Source organism: Lissotriton helveticus, chromosome 1_1 (genome assembly GCF_964261635.1).
Source record: "Lissotriton helveticus chromosome 1_1, aLisHel1.1, whole genome shotgun sequence".
Lineage (NCBI taxonomy): Eukaryota > Metazoa > Chordata > Amphibia > Caudata > Salamandridae > Lissotriton > Lissotriton helveticus.
In genome coordinates, this window is record NC_136057.1 from 1,405,723,376 (window position 1) to 1,405,749,880 (window position 26,505).

The window sequence follows — 26,505 nt, forward strand, 5'->3', positions numbered from 1 at the left end:
CAGTTACACGGTCCAAAAGTAAGATTGATAGTGACATCTTGGCAGCTGTTGCTGCCACTGAGAAGGGAGGTAAACATCCTTCGGGATTCCCTTCGAAGTACACATACCACTTAAGTCCCGAAAAGGTTCCTTTTGTGAAAATACCTGATGTTGGTGAACGTTTAATTCCCAACTCGGATCGCAGAGCTGACTTGATTACAGCCGCTCATGAAGGTGTGGCGTCTGCGCATGCGGGCGTCTCGGCCACTGTAACTCAATTACAACAACGTTTCTGGTGGCGGGGACTGTACAAACAGACGCGTGATTATGTCCTTCTTTGTGACATATGTCAGCAGATTAAACCTTCGACTGCTGCGCGTCCGCCACAGACTCAGTTGTACATTTCTAATAAGCCACTGGGTTGTGTTTATTTAGATCACTGCGGTCCTTTTTCCTCTGATACTGCGTATAAGTACATCTTAGTTGCAGTTGATTCATGCACACGCTTTGTGTGGGTCTGGCCCCATCGCAGCGCTGATTCACGGACTGTCATTAGAGATTTGCGCATCTTTGTAGGGATTTTTGCCTGTGGTACCTTCCATTCGGATCAGGGTCCGGCTTTCGCCTCTAAGGCGTATAAGGATGCCATGCATTCGATGGGGGTCCAAGTCAAGTTTTCGTCTCCCTACAGACCTGAGGGTAACAGTGTAGTGGAGCGAATGAACCGTGATTTAAAGCAATCTTTGAAAGCTCGAGTTATAGGCACTGGCAGAAACTGGCTAGCCCACCTCTATGGCGTGCAGCGTGCTCTTAATAATCTCCCTAGAAGGTCTCTGGGTGGGCGGACCCCATACGAAATGCTCTTTGGTATCAAGATGTACGTCCCTGACCTTGACGGTCTAGACTGTGTGGTTCGCGCCACTTCCTTTGACGCAGATGAACATTGCAATGTTTTACAGAATCTACAAAAGACCAGAGACGGTCTTGCAAAGGAACATTTGCTCTCCACGTCGGATGTTGCGTTGCAGATCCCGGTAGTCGGCTGGCTACCACAAGTTGGAGAACTGGTTCGAGAGAAGATCGATAACAAGAAAGAATTTGGTCCGTCCTATCGAGCTCCGGTTCCAGTCCTTGGAGTGAAGGGCACGAGAACAGTCATTTTACCACCGCTTCCTGGTCGTAAGGAAAACAGGTTTATTTCAATTGACAATGTCAAGATACACAGAGTGGCCGATTCTTCTTAGTATGACACCAGCAGTTTCCTGTCCTTCCATTGTGAGACATTCGGTTGTGCCCACTGCTTTTAATCATGATTCAGAAGTGGCCATTGAATTACCTGCAATTTCCAGTCCTTTATTGAGTACTTTGCCAGGTGCGGATCAAAATGAAATAGACTATGCATATCCCACTGATTTGTCCATGCCTGACCTGCAAGCACGTTTAGCCACGGAATCCAGATTTTCATTTGATTCTGTTTCCCTTGCCTCGAAGAAACCCTCTCGTTTTGCAGTTTATGCTACCTTATTCAAAATACATTTTTTGATTCCCCCTTGGACATATATCTGGCTGGTGCTTTTTTCGATATATCTTTTTATTTCAATTGGTTTTGTGTTTTATTTTTTCCGGTTGGTAAATGGACACTATGTCGAGGAAAGAACATGCATTCGCCATCTCAATGGAACTTTGGCTCCCCTTTCCTCATCACATTCTGCACACAGACTGAAAAGAGACTTAACATTTGTTAACATCACTGCTTGGCCTGTCCTTGATGGGATCGTGTGGGATGCCGTTCGATTTCAAATTCATGGCCCTACGGAAGTTGTTAATGTCCCTAACGTGCTTAGAGTTAATATGGGGGATGTGGTGAAACAAAACATACGTTCTGATGATTGGGATGTTCAGGCCGTAGAGTCTTTATTTTCTGATTTGAAATATTATGCTGCCTTTGATGCTGAAGATTTATATTTAGAATCTGCTAATTATGGTGATTTATTTTGCTTTCAACATTTTGGCAATCACTTCTTACATAAAACGACATCCAGAAGGAATACTGTGAATTATACACAATGGGAGCATTGTCCGGCTCCTATACAAGGCAGTTCAAGTACTTTTTTGAAAAAGTACACATATTTTACTGACTTCAATCAGTCTAATCCAGAGTCCTTTTATTTTAGAATGACGCAGAAGCCTATGTCCAAGGTTAGACTTACCGATACCAAACTATTGTATTCGAAGTCCTTTCTAGATCAGCTGGCTATTGGCGGTTATGAAGTCTGGAAGGAAATAATTGACCTAAAATCAGTTTGGGGTTCTAAGGACTGGCAGGTACAAGGCGCTGAGGCTTTGCACCGTGCATGTCTCCTCCCTAATCAGATTTTGTTTTTGAATTCTACTATTTCACAAACGACATGCTTTGGATTGGCTACTGCTAAAAAACTAAATTTTCCTTCTATCCCTGAGTTAGAGGAATATTCAGGCTGGAGTAATCATACTCAATTTTCGATTAGAGAATTACAGACCCTGTTGCTGAATTCTTCCTTTAACATCTCCAGTTGGCTGGTGTGGCACAGGAGTGCTGATTCTTGCCAGCGCCGTTTTCTGGGTTTGTCTGACGGCTTTGCTCAGCTTAAACCAGATTCACGTTTTGAAAATGAGCATTCTGTCACAACTTACTCTGTGGGTAAATTATGTCAAACCTGGCTGAAACATTCTAAATTGTCTGCAGTTAAATTACATCTTGCAAAACTAAATGATGATGTAGATTTAAATGATTTCATAAAAGGCCCGGCTAGTGGTAGGTCGAAAAGATGGATATATGCTGTGTACAATGAAATTTGGAAAACATCGCAGATTGAGGCTGCAACACGACTTAGGGCTATAGATCAGGCAAATCTAGAGAAAGTCCTTGCAGTGGTGGACAATAGTATTAACATGCTTTCTTCACGCATTTACACTTTAGATAACATTGTGTCTTCTGTAGTGGATATTGTGCATGATGAGGTATCTGTGTTGTACCATGGTCAGAATCAATTACGTTCTATCATGCAGTTTGCATGGACCCTGCAAACACTTAAATCTGGCAAGGTGCCATGGGGATACATGAATGTGTCCTCTCTTTTTGCACCCTTTAATTTGACTGACAAACAACGCTTGCTTTCTATGCGTGATGCTTCTTTTTCTATGTTACATATTGAGAAATTGGAATCCTTGCCTTTTTCTGTGGCAGAAGCCTCAGCTGCAACGTGGCTTATCCACGGTCTGTTAACGTTACCTTTTTGCTTTGTATAAATTTACTAACTGTATGAAATATGTTGCCATAGGTCGCTATGAGCCTTTGGGTAGTGGTTTTCTCCATGAAGTATGGTCCCTTCCTTTCACTTATAGATCTTTGAGGGACGGCCAAGAAGTTTATCTAAATGGGGAGGAATGTACAGAAACTCCAGATCATTCGTTAATGTGTAGACACATACAATTACACGGTTCTTGCAACCAGGACCGACCAAACTTGGCCTGTGTTTTAAAAGGCACTCCTGTACCAGCAATTACCCCGACTTTTACCTTGTTGGGGAACGGAAGTTATTTACTTTTGAATAATGAAGATTGTTGCGGGTTAATTAAAGGTGTAGCTTATGTGGTAACAGTAAGTGAACGTGTAGTTTGCTGCAGAAATGTCCTGTACCCACCCACACATGAAAATAGGGAGGTTTCCATTTGGCCACGCATACCAACCTTGAAGGCAGAGTTCAACGGCATGACTAGACTGAGGGCTCTATTGTCCCAGAAAGAAGTGGCCTTGAGTTCGGCTCGGGAAACTTTCGTGCTTCACATAGCTAACACACGGACCGAGGTTCAGGCCCTTTTAAATACTGATTTACCGTTGCATTTTGGCGAAATGATACATTCTATCTTTAACGCGTCCTCGACATCTGGGCTAGTGCATTTTTTTAAAGCAGTTAGCAGCGGCCTTGTGACTTCATTTGAAAAAATATTTGGAGTAATCCCTAGTTTCTTTCATTCCATTTTCTCGAGTCTGTTTGGTGGATTCCCGGTTTTACTGGCACTAGCGGCAGGCGTCCTAGTTGTTCTCTGCTTCCTTAAATATGGATGCCCCACGTGTGGAAGAAGCGGCCCAGCCTCTGCTGCCGCTGTTTCGCGACCGAATGCTTGAATATTTTGGCACACTGCCGCTTGCGATTTTAAGCACGGCATATGGATTATCGTTTCGATTTTCCTACTTCACCTGTGTCCAACCTGTGTTTCACTCCCTGAGCTGTGATTTTGATTGGGCCATTGATTTGTGTCTCTGCGAACCGGTTTCTCCTGGCGTCGATTTTAAGCAGCTGATGAGTCCTATCACTGCTCACGAGTTGGTTTGTTCTGACGAAAGGGTTATGGCCATAGCAGCGGTGCATGGACTAATGGGTCCCTGGGATATATTCACGGCAGCGCAGGATTTCTTGGAACTGAGCTTTCTGGAGAATCCACCGAGTTGTCCTCTGATGGTAATAGAGGCTCCGATACTTGGGGAACACGTATGTTCTTTTCCACTTTTGAATTGGATGGCTGAACTGTTTTCTGATGAAGACGGTGATTTCATGCTGGAGGCTGTTGCTGCATATTTTGCTTATACGGTCTTGTCCTAAGAACTTTTCCATAATTTCTTTCCGGATATTTGACTTTCAGCTTGCATATTTTGCGATTTTTCGTACATTGATCAATTTCCCAGTCCTATTGACTTGAGCAAAATATAAATTTTTTTTACAGTACATTCATGGCTCACAGTTCTTGAACTCTGCTTTCATGAAGTTGCCCTTATCTTATCTTATCTTATCCATCCTCGGATCATGGGGGGGTGTCATATAGCTACTGTATATCTTTATAATGTGTTAAGTTAGCATAGGCTCATTAAATGTTTAAACGCCATTTTTCCTTTTGCTGCTTCTGCACACGACACTTAATTGTTGATTTAGCTTTCAACCTAGTTGTTCGTGGTGGTTTACATGAGAATAATATGTTATTACTCTGATATCAGCTTTGCTTAATAAACTATGTCTGTACAGAGAGTGCTGAAGTTTCAGGAACAACACGATACAGAATTGTTATGAGGTCTGATCTTCGCGCCTTCATAGACATAACATAAGTGCAGCTTCTGCCAACTTTGGGCTTGAGGCGGGTTTTTATATTGCTTTGCTTGAGGCACAAAAACACACTTGATGCTGTTCGCATGCAGAGAGAGCTGGTGTATGCTGATGTGATCCCTTCATTCTAGGACACTGAGGTATGGGCCCGCCCTAATTCAACCCAAAGAGACCTTCTTAGCTATTAATATAATATGCGAGTTAGGGAGGGTGAGAAATAAGTGTTGTTAACCCTTATTAATTTACAGCATGGTAACATGCTGTCACCGTTCGCTTTCTATGGACTAGTAACTATGCTTGTAGCTTTGTTGTTGATAATATGTATACTTGTATTATCTAAGATACTGCGCCTGAGAAGACGGCATTAGTAAATAAACATTTCAAATGCTCACGTGTTCTTCTTTACTCCATGTTCTGGTTTGTAATGATTGTATAACGAAAGAGTGCTCATGTGTTCCACGTAACCTGAGGTTGGTGAGTTCATGTTCTGGTTTGTCTAAACATTGGGAGTTGGTTATGACCAATGAGACACTGTAGCTAGCTCGGTAAGGGGTTTGTTGGGTACTAAGGTGAGTTTTGGGTTACCCTAATTCGCTGAGGTTCCAATCCTCTGTGCACAGTTCTGTGGGAGAACAGAAACCCTGCTACATTACATTAGGGGGGCGATAAATAAGTGCCAGCACCATGGTTCCATTGTCTGTGTCAATTTTGATTACAAGATTTTCTGTGTCTGGCAAAACCAGAGGAGATAGAGTCGTGAACTTATGGTGCTTATGGATGATGGCTGCGACACCACCCCCTAGCTTCCTCGAAGGCCTGTTCACTGATAGTATGTAATAGTCAGACGGGAGGGCTGCAAGGACGTCCGGCAGGGAGCCAAATTTCGGTAATGAGTAAAATGTCAGGTCTATCTGTATTAAGGAGTAGAAGAATGTCCAGTTGATGTTTTACCATGGACCGTGTATTCAAGTACATACAGCGGAGAATGAAGTCCTTGGGCATCGGGATTTTCCTAATGGGGGAAGGACGAGAGACAGTTGTATCAGGGGAGGCATGGCCAGCCAGGGGGAGGCAGATGTTATTAGCCACTAAACAGGTTCGTGTAGCTAAATCCAGACTAGGGAGGCTGGAGTGTTGTAATGAGCAAAGCTCCGTAGAGGAGTAGCTGAGGTTTTTACCATACTGCCTAGTCCCTAGGCCCGTGCCGGCGCGGACAGGTGCAGACGGGCTTGCCTTTGGCGCGCCTTTGGGGCGCCGCCGGCGCGCCCGCTGCGCTCCCGTATAATGGCCCTCCTAAATACTTCAACGAACCGTCTCCTGAGAGCTAGACCACCAACCAAGATGGCGGCTAGCCGATAATCAGGAAGTGAGTATTTCCCCTAAGTGTTCGGGGCGCCCTCCACAACAATCAACCCGAGTGGCTGCGGTGGACCGATGCGTGTCAATCAAACAGAGAGCAAGTGGGTGAGTGCACCAAGTAGCAGTCAAACAGTGAAAAGCGTTTTAATCAATTTAAAACATAGCGCCGATATGCGGGCACACCTCGCTTGTAACAAACCTGACCCCTAACTCGAGCCGGATTAAATACCTGGAAAGGCGAGGGAAGTCCTGACAGCTAGACCGCGGACCAAGATGGCGGCTAGCCGACAATCAGGAAGTGAGTATTTCGTCAAAGTGTTCGGGGCGCCCTCCACAACAATCAGCCCGAGTGGATGCGGTGGACCGGGGCGCATCAATCAAACAGAGACCAAGTGGGTGAGTGCACCAAGTAGCAGTCAAACAGTTAAAAGCTTTTTAATCAATTTGACCAAGGTTCCTAGGTTAACAAGTAATAACAACTATGAGAGTAGCGATTCCCTCAAAAACAAAGTGATTCACTGGACGAGACATGTCAGGGGCTGTAGGTCGGTGATTAGAGAGAACCTGGCAAGAGTAAGGAGGGTTAGCATGGGAAGTTCTAAGACGGACTGTATTGAGATACAGTTATTTAGTGCCATCATTGCCAAAAATTTGGTGGAACTGGAGTTTCGCACTCTCCCCCCAGGGCATTCTACAATCCAGTTCCGCTGCACTCCCCAATGGTCATTAGGAGGGGAGGGGACGGAGTCTGGCCTAGGCTCAGTTGATTGACTAGACGAGCCCCTGATTATGGATCCCAGCCAGGAAGCCGATGCTGGGTTTTGGGAGGAAGAGTCTGTACGTTTTAGCGGCCTAGAGTTGGGTAGTTTTGCGGGGAGGGGATTGATTGAGACACATAGTGGACATGAAAGCAATTCAAGGACGATCCGTTTGCTTTCATGGAACAATGCAGGGCTGAAAAAAAAAATGCTTCTTCCAGAATGGAATAAATTTATTGAGGAACAAGGTATCTGCTTGTTCCAAGAGACGTGGAGTTTGGCCCCTCTTCACAAATCTGGGTTTGCAACATACTATATCCCAGCAATATCCACGGGGAGGGGTCGCCCCTCCGGGGGCCTCCATATCTGGCTCAGCATCACCTTAAATTGGCTTATCACCGTGCATACCACCTCATCTAACGACATCTTACACTTGACGGTGAAAGGTCCGCCAAATAGTTTCAACTTGGAGATATTCAATGTGTATGCTATAGGGTCACCGGGGAACGTCCATTCGGCTATTTTGACATCTCTGGAATCTGAATTGTCCACCTTACCCCCTAACTCAGCCATTATAGTGGCTGGCGATTTCAACTGCACATTTGAACCGCTTAGCGAGGCGGATGTGCTGGGTACTGGGGAGCAGGACAGCAAATTTGCCATCCCATTGCTTAGCCTCCCCCCAATTAAAAAGTGGTCAAAACGAGCTATACAACTGAATGCCATTTCTCTGGAGTTCAATTTAAGAGCGGCCAACGGACGAGCACGCTCCGATATCAAAGGGGCTAACACTTACAATAGACCTAGTTGCCCATCGCGGATTGATTACATCTTCTTAGACATCCGACTTTGGGGAGACCTATTGGATATGGAGGTAAAATCAACCCTGGATAGTGACCATAATCCCCTCTGTATACAACTAAGAAATAACTGGACGTCTTCCAAGTCTTTAAATTTGGCAAGGACTCTGACAAAAGAGGTAGTTCCATCCCATCGTAACCGTCGCCTCAAATGGCATAAGCTCGCTTACCAAGAGATCAAATTGATTAATATTAGAGAGCTCGTTGAGCAAAAAACATTGGAGCTTGAGGTGATTAACGCCGCTACAGAGAACACAGTGCCCTCTCCATTGCCTGAATTCTACCAGAGGACGATCGATGGGCTGGGGGAGTTTTTCGCCATCCCATACCCTAGCAACCAGAGTACCACTAATAAACAGATACCTAGGCCTTCAAACCTGTGGTACTCAGATGTTTGCAGGGAAAAGAGGCGTAGACTTTCCCTGGCCCTAAAAGGGAATAATCCTCTTCTGGTCAGACTAGCAAGAAGGGAATATGCCAGGGCAGTTGAGCTTGCTAAACGTAATTGGGAAGAAGATCACTGGCAGGAACTCAAAGCCGCCTCCCTATTGAAAGATTCTGTATTATTCTGGGAAATCCTTAATAAAGGCAAGCGAAAGGGTTTTGATTCAATCACTAACCATATCGCGGAACATGAATGGCATGCCCATTTCCTTGCCCTGCATTGTGATGCTGAAACGACTATTGCAGGGCTTAGCGGATCTATCCCATTAACTGCCGAGGATCATAGTTCAGATTATCTGATTGAGGGGGCTATTTTAGATGAGCCGTTCGTGATCAATGAAGTCTCATCTGCCATATCCGGACTAGCGGCAGGAAAGGTGGCGGGTCCTGATGGCCTTCCTGGTGATCTACTTTTGCATGAAGGTAAAGTGTGGGCAGACTTCATTCTACTCATAATGAACCTGATAGCCAGAGGCCACCCTGTCCCGGACTCTTGGAAAGGGGCAGAGGTGGTCACGATTTACAAAAAGGGCAATAGGGAGGATCCTGCCAACTACAGGCCGATTAGTCTAATTGACGTGATACAAAAAGTGGTTGGCAGGGTCCTCCTAACAAGAATAAGGTCGTGGAAGGACGAAGCCAACGCCATTTCGCATTTTCAGGCGGGGTTCAGAAAGAAAGTAGGGACGATTGATCAAGATTCTGCACTCTACACCGGAAAGTAGTAGCGATTGGGAAGGGCAGCCTATACTTGGCCTTTATAGATCTCAAGACCGCATTTGATCTGGTCCCCCGGGCCAAGCTATGGCAAGTCTTGCATGATTTAGGGATTCACCCCATGATTCTTGATTGTACAAAGCGCCTCCATGAGGGGAATTACGCCAGAATTAGATGGGGTAATCAGGGTCAGTTAACGGGAAGGGTGGCAGTGAATAGGGGGGTACGCCAGGGTTGCGTTTTAGCTCCAACACTGTTTTCTCTCTTTGTTAATGGGGTGGTGGACCATCTGAGAGAGGTTCCAACAGATGCCCCAAACTTGGCTGGGGAGAAAACGCCCACCCTCCCATTCGCAGACGATACGTTATTGGTCTCAAAAACACTCACAGGCCTACACAAATTGCTGGATAGATTTAGCCTCTTTTGCCAGCTACGGGGCCTAATGATCAATACAGAGAAAACCAAATTGATGACATTTTCCCCCTCCAAACGTTTTAACAATAATATTAACCCCCAAGATATAGCGGCATGGATTAGCAAATTTAGCGGCACAAAAATTGAAATTTAGCGGCACAAATATGGAAATTTAGCGGCAATTTTGCGGCATTTTATTTGGCCATTTTTCCTACAACAAAGGGCTCAATAGCGTGGAGAGTGAGTAGCTGTCAAGCAGGGCATAGATCGGAGATTAGCAGAATGCCAAAAGGGTAAATAATGATAAGCCCTTAACAGTACAGTTAACATATCTCTCAATGCACCTCCTGCCGAAAAGTCCGGCCTGTAATTGCTAACGTCTAGGATGCAATTATATTGGGTCGCATTAAATAAGGAGAATTAAATTCATCCGATTTTGTACAACTGCCGGCTGAACCTCAGGGCTGCAGAGCACGGTATTCTTATTTCATGTGTTACGCTTTTAAGAAAATAAGGCATCTATTTTAATGTTGGAGCCATTAGATGCGCATTTTTTTTATAAAGAAGTGCTTTATCAGGAGGTTACACATTCTCTGAGCGCAGAAGAACGAAACATATGTGGAAATGTTTTCTTTTTCAAGTTTGTAGTTTTGGACATGTGTGCCTCAGTTGCAATGCAGAACTACCGCATGTCCTAACAGAACACTTCAGTTCTGTGATCCTGCTGTAAGTGAAGTAGTGTAATTAAAGCGCTCTGATACCTACGGGTCAAGCTAGCGTGATATAAAACTTTTAAAATAAATTAAAATAAATAAAAGGGTGGGTGACGGTGTACTGTGAAGGACTCTGGGCGCCAGTTCTGCAGCTGCGAGCGAGCAGCAGCACCAGCTTTTATCGAAGTTGCACAGCAGGGCTTGGCAGTCGGAGACACACCCGAAGGTGCCACCGGAGAGGGGGGTGTGTGGAGCAGCCGCCACTGGTGTTGCTGGGTTTGCCACCTTTGCATTAAATTCCCCTTGGGACACCATGGTCTGGGTTTTCTATGTTGGTGAGCAATGTCGATGAAAACATTCTGTTCTCCTCGGACAATGCAAAAATGCAGTCCTCGCTCTATTTTAGCCTTCAGTTTATTTTTTAATATGATCACCCTAATTAAAATAACTTACTCAGATATTAGTAAAATCATTGTTCATCCAAATATTCCAATACACAATATTAACCCCCTTTCTGCAACTGAAGATAGACCCTTAATTACGCTTGCTGCCACATCTTGTGGCAGGGCTGTAAATGTCCCAAACTGTGTCGATCGGGCCCCTCCAGTCACCTTGCAAAGAAAGATAATGTAGCAAAACAGGACAATAGTGCTCTAATCTCTTGAAGGATAAAAATAAAACTGAAATGCAAGGGCGGAGGTACAATTGTAACAGGATCCCAAGCAGAATTAATACATTTCAATCAGCCGTATGCATTTTATTAATAAATACCAAGGAACTAGAATAAACACTAGTCCCATCAAACAGCCCTTGTGCGTGATTAATAACCTGAGTCTTGACCGTCCGAAGCAGGTGAAAAGCATTCAACATTTTGCTGTTTTAAATGAGTATTTAATTAAAGAACAGACAACGCTTGTACTTACTGCCAGGAAAAAACACACCAAGCAAATTGTATTTTAACACCGAAAGTATGAGCGGTTATCAGTTTTCTGCATTTCACCTTTTACCCATCAGAAAAGTTCCCAATTTAAGAAATGCGACATAGTTTAACATGAACATCTTTAATTCTCAATGTTAACACATCCCACCTGAAAGGAGTCATTCAGTGGATGGAAGCGAGTAAATCTCGAGAGCAGCATATGTAAAGTCAGTATCCACAAGACTGTGAAACAAGTCCGAAGATTACCTGAAAACTACTGGGAATGTCCATTTTAGTTCGTAGAAACTTTCGTAGATGCATGACAGTCATGGCTGCCGGGCAGCGAAGGTATCTTTTGTCGGTCACCTAATAATGCATTGAAAGAGACGCCTCAGTGAGAGATGACAATGCTTCGAAGGACAAGGTAACAAGACTGGACAATGTACAAGAAGCTCAGAATGCATTCAGCAGACCCCCAGGATATAGCGGCTTTTGTAAAAATGCTTACAACAACGGGTGGTGAGGGACAGAGTCTCTGAATTAATCAGAATACTCTCACCCAGTCAAAAGATCAGGGCTAGATCCAACACCGTTTTTTAGCTCATTGCACCATCCCAGTTTCAGAACCCGGCTGTATGCAAATTAGTCTGTTCCTGTCCCAGTGCATGATGGGAACAGGGCAAACCAAACTACAAAAGCCAATTCTTACACTGGGAAGGAAACAAGCTTCCGGGGACCGGTTTCTGGCATTACAGCCGTCTTCGGCCCGGCTTGCCTGAATCCTGATGGTGCAATGAGCAAGGGACTCATGTCTGAGTATACCCTTCCACGCTTAGGGTGGACAAAAATATTTACAACAAGGGGTGGTGAGGGACAGAGTCTCTGAATTAAGCAGAATACTCTCACCCAGTCAAAAGATCAGGGCTAGATCCAACACCGTTTTTTAGCTCATTGCACCATCCCAGTTTCAGAACCCGGCTGTATGCAAATTAGTCTGTTCCTGTCCCAGTGCATGATGGGAACAGGGCAAACCAAACTACAAAAGCCAATTCTTACACTGGGAAGGAAACAAGCTTCCGGGGACCGGTTTCTGGCATTACAGCCGTCTTCGGCCCGGCTTGCCTGAATCCTGATGGTGCAATGAGCAAGGGACTCATGTCTGAGTATACCCTTCCACGCTTAGGGTGGACAAAAATATTTACAACAAGGGGTGGTGAGGGACAGAGTCTCTGAATTAAGCAGAATACTCTCACCCAGTCAAGAGATCAGGGCTAGATCCAACACCGTTTTTTAGCTCATTGCACCATCCCAGTTTCAGAACCTGGCTGTATGCCAATTAGTCTGTCCCTGGCCCAGTGCATCATGGGAACAGGGCAGACCAGACTACAAAAGCCAATTCTTACACTGGGAAGGAAACAAGCTTCCGGGGACCGGTTTCTGGCATTACAGCCGTCTTCGGCCCGGCTTGCCTGAATCCTGATGGTGCAATGAGCAAGGGACTCATGTCTGAGTATACCCTTCCACGCTTAGGGTGGACAAAAATATTTACAACAAGGGGTGGTGATGGACAGAGTCTCTGAATTAAGCAGAATACTCTCACCCAGTCAAAAGATCAGGGCTAGATCCAACACCGTTTTTTAGCTCATTGCACCATCCCAGTTTCAGAACCCGGCTGTATGCAAATTAGTCTGTTCCTGTCCCAGTGCATGATGGGAACAGGGCAAACCAAACTACAAAAGCCAATTCTTACACTGGGAAGGAAACAAGCTTCCGGGGACCGGTTTCTGGCATTTCAGCCGTCTTCGGCCCGGCTTGCTTGAATCCTGATGGTGCAATGAGCAAGGGACTCACATCTGAGTATACCCTTCCACGCTTAGGGTGGACAACAATATTTACAACAAGGGGTGGTGATGGACAGAGTCTCTGAATTAAGCAGAATACTCTCACCCAGTCAAAAGATCAGGGCTAGATCCAACACCGTTTTTTAGCTCATTGCACCATCCCAGTTTCAGAACCCGGCTGTATGCAAATTAGTCTGTTCCTGTCCCAGTGCATGATGGGAACAGGGCAAACCAAACTACAAAAGCCAATTCTTACACTGGGAAGGAAACAAGCTTCCGGGGACCGGTTTCTGGCATTACAGCCGTCTTCGGCCCGGCTTGCCTGAATCCTGATGGTGCAATGAGCAAGGGACTCATGTCTGAGTATACCCTTCCACGCTTAGGGTGGACAAAAATATTTACAACAAGGGGTGGTGAGGGACAGAGTCTCTGAATTAAGCAGAATACTCTCACCCAGTCAAAAGATCAGGGCTAGATCCAACACCGTTTTTTAGCTCATTGCACCATCCCAGTTTCAGAACCCGGCTGTATGCAAATTAGTCTGTTCCTGTCCCAGTGCATGATGGGAACAGGGCAAACCAAACTACAAAAGCCAATTCTTACACTGGGAAGGAAACAAGCTTCCGGGGACCGGTTTCTGGCATTACAGCCGTCTTCGGCCCGGCTTGCCTGAATCCTGATGGTGCAATGAGCAAGGGACTCATGTCTGAGTATACCCTTCCACGCTTAGGGTGGACAAAAATATTTACAACAAGGGGTGGTGAGGGACAGAGTCTCTGAATTAAGCAGAATACTCTCACCCAGTCAAGAGATCAGGGCTAGATCCAACACCGTTTTTTAGCTCATTGCACCATCCCAGTTTCAGAACCTGGCTGTATGCAAATTAGTCTGTCCCTGGCCCAGTGCATCATGGGAACAGGGCAGACCAGACTACAAAAGCCAATTCTTACACTGGGAAGGAAACAAGCTTCCGGGGACCGGTTTCTGGCATTACAGCCGTCTTCGGCCCGGCTTGCCTGAATCCTGATGGTGCAATGAGCAAGGGACTCATGTCTGAGTATACCCTTCCACGCTTAGGGTGGACAAAAATATTTACAACAAGGGGTGGTGATGGACAGAGTCTCTGAATTAAGCAGAATACTCTCACCCAGTCAAAAGATCAGGGCTAGATCCAACACCGTTTTTTAGCTCATTGCACCATCCCAGTTTCAGAACCCGGCTGTATGCAAATTAGTCTGTCCCTGTCCCAGTGCATGATGGGAACAGGGCAAACCAAACTACAAAAGTCAATTCTTACACTGGGAAGGAAACAAGCTTCCGGGGACCGGTTTCTGGCATTACAGCCGTCTTCGGCCCGGCTTGCCTGAATCCTGATGGTGCAATGAGCAAGGGACTCATGTCTGAGTATACCCTTCCACGCTTAGGGTGGACAAAAATATTTACAACAAGGGGTGGTGAGGGACAGAGTCTCTGAATTAAGCAGAATACTCTCACCCAGTCAAGAGATCAGGGCTAGATCCAACACCGTTTTTTAGCTCATTGCACCATCCCAGTTTCAGAACCTGGCTGTATGCAAATTAGTCTGTCCCTGGCCCAGTGCATCATGGGAACAGGGCAGACCAGACTACAAAAGCCAATTCTTACACTGGGAAGGAAACAAGCTTCCGGGGACCGGTTTCTGGCATTTCAGCCGTCTTCGGCCCGGCTTGCTTGAATCCTGATGGTGCAATGAGCAAGGGACTCACATCTGAGTATACCCTTCCATGCTTAGGGTGGACAAAAATATTTACAACAAGGGGTGGTGATGGACAGAGTCTCTGAATTAAGCAGAATACTCTCACCCAGTCAAGAGATCAGGGCTAGATCCAACACCGTTTTTTAGCTCATTGCACCATCCCAGTTTCAGAACCTGGCTGTATGCAAATTAGTCTGTCCCTGGCCCAGTGCATCATGGGAACAGGGCAGACCAGACTACAAAAGCCAATTCTTACACTGGGAAGGAAACAAGCTTCCGGGGACCGGTTTCTGGCATTTCAGCCGTCTTCGGCCCGGCTTGCTTGAATCCTGATGGTGCAATGAGCAAGGGACTCACATCTGAGTATACCCTTCCACGCTTAGGGTGGACAAAAATATTTACAACAAGGGGTGGTGATGGACAGAGTCTCTGGATGTGATGGATCAAGCCCTGATCTTTGGACTGGGTAAGAGTGGTCTGCTTAATTCAGACACTCTGTTCATCACCACCCCCTTTTTCTGAATCGTTTTTGGCCACTATAGGTGTGGCAGGGTATACTCAGACATGAGTCCCTTGCTCACTGCTCCATCAGGATTCAAGCAAGCCGGGCCGACGAGGCTGAAATGCCAGAAACCGGTCCCCGGTAGCTTGTCTCCTTTCTGGTGAAGAATTGGCTTGGTAGTTTGGTCTGCCCTGTTCCCATGATGCACTGGGCCAGGGACAGACTAATTTGCATATAGCCAGGTTCTGAGCTGGGATGGGGCAGTGAGCTAAATAACGGTGATGGATCAAGCCCTGATCTTTGGACTGGGTAAGAGTGGTCTGCTTAATTCAGACACTCTGTTCATCACCACCCCCTTTTTCTGAATCGTTTTTGGCCACTATAGGTGTGGCAGGGTATACTCAGACATGAGGCCCTTGCTCATTGCACCATCAGGATTCAAGCAAGCCGGGCCGAAGACGGCTGAAATGCCAGAAACCGGTCCCCGGAAGCTTGTTTCCTTCCCAGTGTAAGAATTGGCTTTTGTAGTCTGGTCTGCCCTGTTCCCATGATGCACTGGGCCAGGGACAGACTAATTTGCATACAGCCGGGTTCTGAAACTGGGATGGTGCAATGAGCTAAAAAACGGTGTTGGGGGGCGTGGCCAAGATGGCGTCGGAGTAGGACGCTTTTTCCTACCTCTCCGGCGCCGATCCAGCAAAGCTGCTGATAGCGCGGCACCTGGCGTCCAGCTCGGCCTCTAATCGGTGGCGGAGGTCGCCAGGACACTGCGGAGGAGCACGGTGCCGTCGGCGAGGAGAGGGGGCGCCCGGAGTGGCTGCAGGACCGGCGGAGCTCTGCGGCCTGTGGATCCCCGGTCTGAATTAGCAGAGGCCGGCCCGGCGTGTCGCGGGGCCCATCGCGACGGAGGAGACTCTTTCTGCGCCCCGCCCCGCCTGAGTCATCTTGCGGCAGCCGCCGGGGCTGCGGGCTGTTGCCGGAGGCGGTGAGGGGCAGCCACGATCTCCGGTGAGCCCTGGGGGTACCGGCGAGTAGCGGCCCGGAAAGCGGAGGGGTCCCGGAGCCCTCGGTGAGGGGCGGCGCCACTGTGCCCAATCGGGGTTCGGAGGAGCACCTGTGGTGCGGCGAGGACCGGGCTCCGCGAGGCCCCCGGGAAGCCTAGTCCTGGTGAGTGACCCCCCGCTCTGGACAGGAGAGGTGCGGAGGGAGCCCGGCCTGTTGACGGGGCCCGACGAGAGACGTGTTGGGGGCGCTGCCGGCCCCTGTTGCAGCGGCGACCTAGCGACTGCTGCTGTGGTGGTGCATGCCCCGGGCCCCTTCTGTGGACTGGCGCGGCGCCGCTAGTGCTGTGGGGGTGTAGCCACGTGGCGGAGGGACCTGCCTGAGAGGAGTGCGGAGGCCCCGGAGCACCGACCCGGAGGGGTGGTGGAGGCCCCGGGCGCTTCCCAGAGGCCGCATTCAACCGGACAAGAGCTGTTGGACTCGGCGCGTGGAGACGAGCGTCGGCCCGGAGGGGGTGCTAGCAGTGGACCGGCGATCCAAGCAGGGCGAGGGCGATCGAGGCGGGCGCGGCCTCCTACGCTGCTGAGGGGCCCTAAAGGCTGCGTCTGGTGCCAGACTGGATGGTGTGTGGGCCGAGGGGACTGCTGCTGCCCATTGCCTGTGCCCGGATTTCCGGAGGGGCTCCGGTCCTACGCTGTGAGCTGGTGCGAACTAGAGGTGCTGTTGGGGGTGCGTGCCTGGAGGTCCGGTGGTGATCTGAATAAGGAGCGTGACGCCGCCCTTTTGCCTGGCTCGACCGACTGTTTGAGGGCGTAGCGCTCGCTCCTGGATTTCTGTTGTCTGGATTGCCTCCGCGCATCGCCTCTCCGGGGCTTGTCGTGGCTGACTGGGGACCCCTTGCTCCCTGGGTTTTTGCGCACCCCTACCTCCTGGTGTCTGGGCGCCGGAGATTCGCTGGGAGCCTCTGGCCTGGGGCGGAGTGGTGGACGCAGAGTTGGGCTGCCCGCCGGGGCCAACTACTGCGCCTGCAGGCCCGGATCCGGGCACTGCTTGGTTCTGGTGGTGACTGGTGGAACGTTCGCCCTGTTGCAGGGCGCCCGGCATTATGACTAACCAGGCCCGCAAGGGACGCGTGGTGAAGGACGGCGCAGCTAAATCATCACAGCAGCCGGCATCCCCCGGTGCCAGTGGGTCGCCAAGAATGTCCGATGACGAGGCCCCGGCCACTAAGGCTTTTATGACCGAACTTTTTGCTTCCATCAAGGAGGACATCTCCGAGCTGCGGGCGCAGCTGGCCTCTGACCTCCGGGACGTACGGAGAGATGTTGATGGGATTGGTGAAAGAGTGGCGACTCTTGAGGACCATGATTTGAGCACGGCCAACGATGTCCACTTACTCCAACAAGACGTCATTCGCCTCACGGAGCAAAACATGGACCTGCAGGCACACACGGAAGACCTTGAGAATCGCTCCCGGCGGAATAACATTCGCATTAAAGCGGTGCCATGGGATGGCGAGTCGGGAGACCTGCGAGGCTATGTGAAGGAATTGTTTCTGCAGATCTTGGATGAAGACGATGTGAAGGATATCCAGATGGATAGAGTCCATCGCGTTGGTTTGCCCAGGAGAGGGGGGGGGCCGCCCCCAGACATCCTTGTCTGTGTTCATGACTTTCAATTGAAGGAGCGCATCCTCCGGAAGGCTAGGGCCATAAATTCGCTGCAATTTCGGGACCATCATCCTCAGCTTTTTCAGGACCTAGCAGCTTCTACGCTTCAAAAAAGGAGGGATTTTCGGCCGGTGACTTCCCTTCTGCGGGAACGCAACATCGCATATTCTTGGGGGCACCCCTTCAGGATCATCTTCAGGTGGCAGAATCGACTGATGCAGATACGCTCCCTGCAGGAAGCGAAGGAGCTCTTGGGTTTGGATGAGGTTGCCCCGTCCCAGGGGTCGAATGCATCCCCATCTCGGAGGCGACGTCGGACCTCTTCATGGCATAGAGTGGGGTCCTCTCCGGCGCGGGGGCGCCCGGACCGCGATGCCAGCCAGCAGGAGAGGGGGAGTGCAGTGGCTTCAGTAGCTTCAGCGACGGTGCCGGCGTCACAGGCCAGCTCCGGAGCGGCGTGACGGTGACTTGCTACTGCGGATCGGCGCTGGAGGGGGCATGGACCCCCCCGGTCTGGGTGAATGGAAGTACTTTTGGAGAAGACTCCCCAGACCGTGACCTTGGGAGGAACCGAGCTGGTCTCCCTGCCTTGTCCCCGGAGTGGTCGGTGCTTCGTGAACTGTGGACCACTGGGACTGATGAGTATTTTTTTCACTGTTTCTGTTCTGTTTACACTTTCACTGTTCCATTTTCCTTCAGGGGACAGTTGGTTTGAGAGGGGGGAGGGGGTGGGAAATGTTGGTGGCGACTGGAGTGATTCATGGCATGTACGGGTGATCTGGAGTGGTGTGGGAGTGGCGTGTGGGGAGGGGACTATGGCGCTGGGGGATCTACGGGAGGCGGGGGGTCGGGATGGTGAGGCGCGGGAGAGATCTAGGGGTCGCATGTCACTGTTCCCCTTGAGCGGAAGATGGTTGACTGTAGGGTGGGGGGGCCCGATGCTGTTTATAGAGAGTGTTGGGTTGTGGGACCATCATGCCGATTAGTATAGGGACGTGGAATGTTAAAGGCCTGAACTCGCCGCAGAAGAGGCAGAAGGTGTGGAAGTATGTAACTGATCATCAGTTGGATGTTGTGGGGCTCCAGGAGACCCACCTGGCGCGTAAGGACGAGCTGCGCCTTCGTCATAAGGCGTTTCCCATCATTTATATGTCTTCGGCGTCCACGAAGCATAGAGGGGTGGCTCTCCTGTTTCGTTCTACGCTGCACTTCCAGCGCCACGATGTCTGTAGTGATAAGGATGGACGCTGGCTGATGGTGAAGGGGCTTGTCCAGGGGAGGCTTTGTACGTTTGTGGTGGTGTACATCCCTAACGCTGGCCAGAATCAGTTTTTGCAGGGACTGTTGCAGCGTGTGGGGGACTTTGCGGAAGGGCACTTGTTCCTTTTAGGGGACTTTAACCTGGTATGGGATGCGAATGTGGATAGCTCTGGGACCCGTAGGGTACATACAGGGGTGTTTTCCCCCTCCTCGCAGCAGGTGGTTGGGGATCTGGGCCTGGTCGACAGTTGGCGCTTCTTCCACCCTGCCTCCCGGGATTACACCTTTTTTTCGCATGTCCATCAATCATACTCCCGACTGGACCACATTTTTATTAGCCAGGCGCTTAGGGGGGATGTCCTTGACTCCGTCATTCTTCCACTCTCGGTATCTGACCATAGTCTCCTGGTGCTTAGCCTCCGGTGGTCCTCACCTGGTGATGGGCAAAGGAAATGGTACTTCCCGGCATCGGTAATGCGGGACGATGTCTCTAGTAAGGCACTGCGTAAGGCCATCAAGGACTTTCTCGAGCTGAACCCAGTGTCGGACACATCGGTCTCCAACACTTGGGACGCTTTGAAGGCTTCCATCAGGGGCACTTGCTTGGGCCTCAATGCAAATCTTAATAAAGCACGGCGCAAGGATAGGGACGCTCTGGAGGCTGAATTGGCGGTCCTTGAGCAGGCTCACAAGCTTAACCCCTCTAGAGTTACCCTCCGGCCTTTGACCGCAGTTCGTGGGAAACTGAGGGCCCACTACAATAACAGGGCCGAATTGACGCTGTTGCGGTTAGGCAGGCAGTCTTATTCTTGCGGTAACAAAGTGGGCAGACATTTGGCAAGGCAGCTGCGAGATAGGCGGGAGCGTGAGTATATCGGGGGGATTAGGGACGCTGCGGGTGAGCTGCATCACCGGGACGAGCAAAAGGCGGCCATTTTTGGCCGTTTTTATGGAGACCTTTATGCTGGAGACGAGCTGGATGCGGAGTCTCAGAAGCAGTATCTGCAGCGCTTACCCCTTCCCCAGGTGTCCAAAGAGTGGAATGAGGTCCTGGAGGCTCCAATTACCAGGGAAGAGGTACTCGGGGCTATTAAGAACCTGAAACTGCACAAGGCCCCTGGGCCGGACGGATACACTGCCGTCTTCTATAAGACGTTCGCCTCTGACCTTTGCGACTTCCTGGTGACCCTCTTTAACGACATGGCTGAGACCGGCTCTTCGAAGGGTTCCCTGGCCGAGGCGGTTATAACGGTCCTGCCGAAGCCGGGGAAGGATCCCACCCAGTGTGCCTCGTTTCGCCCCATAGCGCTCCTTAACTTGGATGCGAAGTTATATTCGACAATCTTGGCGCGTAGAATGCAGGATCTGTTACCAGCGATCATACACCCTGACCAGTCCGGGTTTATCAAGGGGCGCCAGACTCACGACAATACCCGCAGGGTTGTGCATCTCATTGAAAAGGCGGACAGGTTTCGCATTCCGGCGGTCCTGGTGGGGTTGGATGCCGAGAAGGCATTCGACCGTGTGGACTGGCGCTTCCTGTTTCATACGATGACGGCTTTTGGCTTTTCGGAAAAGTTCATTACCATGGTGAGGGCCAATTTTTGCAGTCCTAGATCTCGGGTGGGAATCAATGGCCACTTGTCTGCATTCTTCCCGCATTCCAGAGGCACTAGGCAGGGTTGCCCCCTTTCCCCTCTCCTGTTCGCGCTGAGCATTGAGCCCCTGGTGGTGGCGGTTAGGGAACATGAGGGTATTCGGGGCATTCCGTTCGCGGGAGAGCAGCACACGATCACGCTCTTCGCGGACGACGTACTTCTTTCCATTGCTGATCCTGAACGCTCGTTGCCTTGTGTTAGGGAGACCCTGCTGGAATATGAAGTGGTCGCAGGCTTCAAGGTTAATTACAGCAAGTCGCATGTCCTGAATCTCACTCTATCACCTGCGGATGCGGAACGTTTGCGCACTTTGACGCCCTTAGCCTGGGCTGCTGACTCGCTTGTCTACTTGGGGGTCCACTTGACCCCCACTGTGGGCGGGCTATTCGCGGCTAATTTCCCCTCTTTGCTGGCAAAGACTAGAGCCAATTTGGACAAATGGAAACCTAAATTTCTATCGTGGCTGGGTAGAATCCATGCTGTGAAGATGGTCCTCCTTCCCAAATATTTGTACTTATTTCAGGCCCTCCCCATCCCTCTGGACGGCGACTTTTTTCGGCGCCTTAGAACGCAGATCTTGCGATTTGTGTGGCAAGGGGGCCGAGCGCGTTTGTCCTTTGCGTTACTACGTAGGCCGAGAGCCGAGGGCGGGGTGGGGCTTCCTGACCTCCAGCTTTATTACAAGGCGGCGCAACTGCGAATTTTAGTAGAATGGTCACAGCAGACGTCGGAGAAGCATTGGCTCCATATGGACCGGAGTGTGGCGGGGAGGTCGGTTTGGGACCTGGCTTGGAAGCCTAGGAGGGACCGCCCCTTAAATGCGTACATAAGTACGCCTACGGGTACTGTCCTGAAGGTGTGGGATACGCTGGTTGGGGACGACCGTTGGACTACGTTCCCCTCACCCTTCACGCCCTTGCACTTCAACCCGGCATTTCCGCCGGCTCAGCGAGAGGGGGCCTTCGATGTGTGGAGGGAGGGGGGATGTAGGGCTTTGACTCACCTGTTCCATGGTCAGGCCCCCCTCACTTTTGCAAACTGCGTGAGGGACTATGGGGTTCCCCAGAATGACCAATACCGTCATGCGCAACTGCTCCACTGGGCCACGTCGCCGGGGGTACTGGAGGCAGCCACGCGGCCACCCTCCACTTTTGAGGCCTTCCTGCTACGGACATCGGTGATGAAGGGGGTTATCTCCTTCATATATCAGCTCTTGCTTAGGTCGGCAGTCTCGCCTAGACCTAGGTATATGGACCAGTGGGAAGAGATGCTGGGGAGGACTGTCTTGGATGCTGAGTGGACGGCGTTATGGCGGGATATCTCGAAGTTTAATTATTCGCTTCACCTCAGGGAAGCCCACCTTAAGACTCTTATGCAATGGTATTTATGTCCGACCAGGCTACATCGCTTTTATCCGGCCGCCTCCGATAAATGTTGGAGGGGTTGCGGGTTTCTGGGGGACTTTCGCCACATCTGGTGGGACTGTCCGGTGATTCGGCCATATTGGGACGAGATCTCTTGCACATTAAGGAACTGCTGCAGTATCCCATTGAGGACTCAATGGCCTCTGTCCTCCTGGGTCTCCGAGACCCCGGCCTAGAGCACCAGACCAAAGCGGACAAGAAGATTTTGTGGCTGTGCCTGGGTGCTGCCAAGCTTACACTGGCAGCTGCCTGGAAACAGAAGGAGGCACCGGCAATCTCGCTGTGGCACGCGCGCCTGTGGAAACTTCTGAGTTTGGAAAGAATGGCGGACGTCTTCCTTGGTAATTATAAGAACTTCCAATTCCAGTGGGGTCCGTTGGTGAATTTTCTGTCCAAGAGCTTACCATCCGCGGTCTGTCCCGCGTCCCTGAGGTCACTTCATTTATTTCAGGTCTAATTTTGTTGTCTGGAAGAGGTTTGGTTTGAGTGAGTCGCCACCGTGGGGGGAGGGAGTGGGCGGGGGGGGGAGTTCTGTTTATTGGTATGTAGTTCACCGAGGAGCATGGCGAGGATGTCTGGCCTAGTTCTTTGGCCCTGCCGGCCTATGGACATGTTGGCTCGGCTATGTGTTGCACTTGTTGAGAGACTACCGCCATGGGCACATGCCGAGCACTGACTTTGCTTCTGTTATTACGAATTTGATGCTCTGTTGCTTTTGTTTTGCTCCCGGAAGGATCTTCTCGCGAGGTACTGATTTGCTCCCTGGTGAACTCCATGTGTGTACTGTTATTTTGAAAATGAAAATAAAAATTTTACAAAAAAAAAAACGGTGTTGGATCTAGCCCTGATCTCTTGACTGGGTGAGAGTATTCTGCTTAATTCAGAGACTCTGTCCATCACCACCCCTTGTTGTAAATATTTTTGTAAAAATGCAGCGCGATTTCTACAAAAGTGCCGATTTCGCGGCCACTTTTGTAAAAATCGCTGCATTTTTACAAAAGTGCCGATTTCGCGGCAAACCGCGAAATCACGAAATCCTGGAGGGTCTGAATGGTACTCCCTTGGAAGTTGTGGAGTCCTTTGATTATCTGGGGATTAGGCTGAATAATCAATTGAAATGGAACACTCATTTAGCCAAAATGCTCCTTAAGCATAGAAGAGTAGCGGGAGCCATTCTAAGAGAACAACATCTCTCAGTTAGTAGACCAATAGGCCCGGGTCTCGTGGTCTATGAAGGCAAGGCACTCCCCACGGCTCTTTACGGGTCGGAGCTATGGGGATTCAAAGATGTCTGCGAGCTCGAAAGATCTGAGAACAAGTTTTTTAGGGGTTTGTTATCCCTGCCGCTCTCTACCCCCTTGACTCCGCTCCGCAATAACCTGGGACGGCAGTCGTTTACCAACACTGCTAGATTGCGCCCGTTATTTTTCTGGGTGCGCCTGAGAAGGACCCCAGAACTGGCAAACTATGCGGCTGCCTTGAACGAGATTATCACTCTAGACACAGGGAACAAGATTAAGTGGATCTGTAAACTGAAGCAGTTGGTTAAAGAAATTGGGTTCGAAGAAGCTTGGGCAACCCAGATCGCGCCGGCCAAGCAATCTATTAAGAAGGCATACTGGGAGTGGGTGAAAGGGGTGGAGGCACGTAATCCCAACCGGGGGACCCTAACTGAACAGTTTTTAGAGCACAAGCCAGTTGCTAAATTCGAGCACTATCTTGACACTTTATACAATCTCCCCACGATAGATTGCTGTACATGAAGTTCAGGTTAGGAACGCTTCCACTTAACGACCTGGTAGCGGGTTGGCAGACTTATAGCCTGCCCTCTATGAGTTTCCTGGGTTGCCAAGCCCCATTAGAAACGCTTCCCCATTTCTTCTTTGCATGCCCTGCTTATAGGGCTGCAAGGAGTAAATGGCTGAAACCAACTTGTAAAAATCTTGGCTCTACTGACTGCACTACGTTTGTTCAAATCTGACACTTCCTCTCTTAGTATGATTTGTGCGGTAGCAAAATACTTGGGCAATGCCTGGCTAACACGTTTAAAGTCGGTAAAACTCAACAAGAGCTAGTGTCCCAAGGTCCCAAATTCTGCTATACGCTGACTGTAATTGAAATTGTTTTTATTGTATATAGTGTAAAAATTCATTTTAAAGGACTTTTAGTGATTATATTCTGTTAATTGTGCATGAAATCATCCTGTCAACTGTTGTATAACATTTTGGATTTTATGCTAATTGTTGTATGAAATGCTGGATTTTCTATTCCAAATATTCTGTGCATGCTTTTATGATATTTATATCGAATAAAGTAATACAACAACACTCCACTACTGGTTTTAGTACGTACCACCAATGCATCATGGGAGACGTAGTCATAGGAACATACATCAATGCAGTCAACATAGAATCTTGCATGGCATGCCACACACTACATCCATAAGCAGTTGAGGACTAAGCAATTGTGTGTTAGGAATGTGATTTAATAATGTCACACAGGTGAACAACACCACTGACCCATTGTCCTTATCTGCCCACAGGAGAGTCACAGCGCAGGAAAGGGAGGAGAGGGCACCAGCAATGGAGATGAGGGAGAATACACCCAACAGATCAGGACCAAGCACTGTACCTGAAACAACATCCACAGCGCAGGCAGCCACTACACCGGAGCAACCCACCACACCACAGCCACTGTCACCTCTGCTGTCTGGGTCACAAAATATGGAGGCACCTGCACTTTCCCCAACACCAACATCAGAGTCATCTGTGCTGGGAAAGCCAAGGAGGCATGATGTGCCCCCTCTCAGGATCCTCGAAACATCAGATGAGGAAGATGTGGAGGCTCTCACACAAAGTCATCCACCTCTGGCTGACAACGCTGGGCAACAGAGTTCATCTGGAGCTGTGCGTGCTGGTGTCCGAGGCCGTAGGGTACGAGAGAGAGGCGAAGGCCAGGAAGGAGAGGGGGTCTTCTGTGGTCTTGAGGCCACCATGGTGAAGGTCCAGCGCCTGGTCCAGCGCCTGCAGGCAAAGGGCATTTTAGCGGTGCATAGACAGGTGCGCATATTAAATAGCAGGATGTCCAACTCCATGTCTGAAAGCATGCACTCCATGGCAGAAGGCATGAGGGAAATGACACAGTGCATGAGTGCCCTCTGTGAAAAACTAGAGAGTGACCACTCCGAGAGGTGAAGGGACCGTCAATGCCTGCGGCAACAAACAAAAGCCATGAACCGGCTTGCCACTGCAACCTTCCTGCTATGCCGGCACTCTGTCGCTATGCAGGATGACATTGTGCACTGCTGCACCGATTTGTCGAGGGGGATGGGGAGAGTCACCTCTGCCATGGACGTGTTGCTGACACACCAGGTAGCCGCTGCTGGAGACACAGGTGTCGGGGACACAGAAGAATCCACCAGCAGGAGTGGCTCTAGCACTCCTGTTTCAGACATTCGTAGGAGCAGCAAGCGCCAACCTGCTGACCCAGGCACCACTGCGCATGTTGACACACAGCCCCGTACATCCTGCACTGTAGTGCGTGGGCGCAAACATTGACAATGCCCTTAACCCACAGGACAGGTCACGGTGAGGTCAACTGTGGCCACCCAGTGCGGAATACTGACATTGTAGTGCCATGGTGTGGTATCAGTGAAGTGCTGTAGTGACTATTAAACTACATGCTTCAAATGCTACACATGTCTGTGTCTCCTTACTTACTTAGATATATCTGTGTGTGATTTCTGCCCTTCTCAGTCTACCATCTGTTGCTGCCACTGCTCCTGCTGCATAGGGCCCTGCCTATTCTGTTCCATCATCAATGTCCTCATGATGTGTGATCTCCACCTCATGCCTTCGTTGGTGGCAAGATTGTGCAGCATGGCACAGGTTGCTATTATTTTGCAGCAGATGATTGGAGTGTACTGCCGTACACCTCCACTCTAATGGAGGCAGCGGAACCTGCTTTTTAGTAGTCCAAATGTGCGTTCTACGACGCTACGTGTTGCTCTGTGTGCCACATTGTAACGCCTCTCACTCCTGGTAGTTGGATTCATGTAAGGGGTGAGAACAAAGGACCGCAGAGCATATGCACTTTCACCTAGGTGTAAAAGA

General features: G+C 49.5%; 1 protein-coding gene and 1 long non-coding RNA gene across 51 annotated transcripts in view; one reads left to right on the forward strand and one right to left on the reverse strand.

Annotated features, from left to right (window-relative positions):
• NFIX (nuclear factor I X) overlaps positions 1-26,505 on the reverse strand; it is a 5,476,577-nt gene that overhangs the window by 3,971,107 nt on the left and 1,478,965 nt on the right. For 49 of the 50 annotated variants that reach the window (XM_078684524.1, XM_078684487.1, XM_078684527.1 and 46 more), the window contains one exon: positions 11,569-11,667. The exons of the other annotated variant lie outside the window; for it this stretch is intronic. The gene's annotated coding sequence lies outside the window, so the exon portion shown is untranslated. The remainder of the gene's footprint in view (positions 1-11,568; positions 11,668-26,505) is intronic. 50 annotated transcript variants of the gene reach the window in all.
• On the forward strand, positions 1,085-26,085 carry LOC144826400 (uncharacterized). The gene is made up of 2 exons (XR_013609816.1): positions 1,085-1,158; positions 24,936-26,085. It is a non-coding gene; the product is annotated as an uncharacterized LOC144826400 (long non-coding RNA).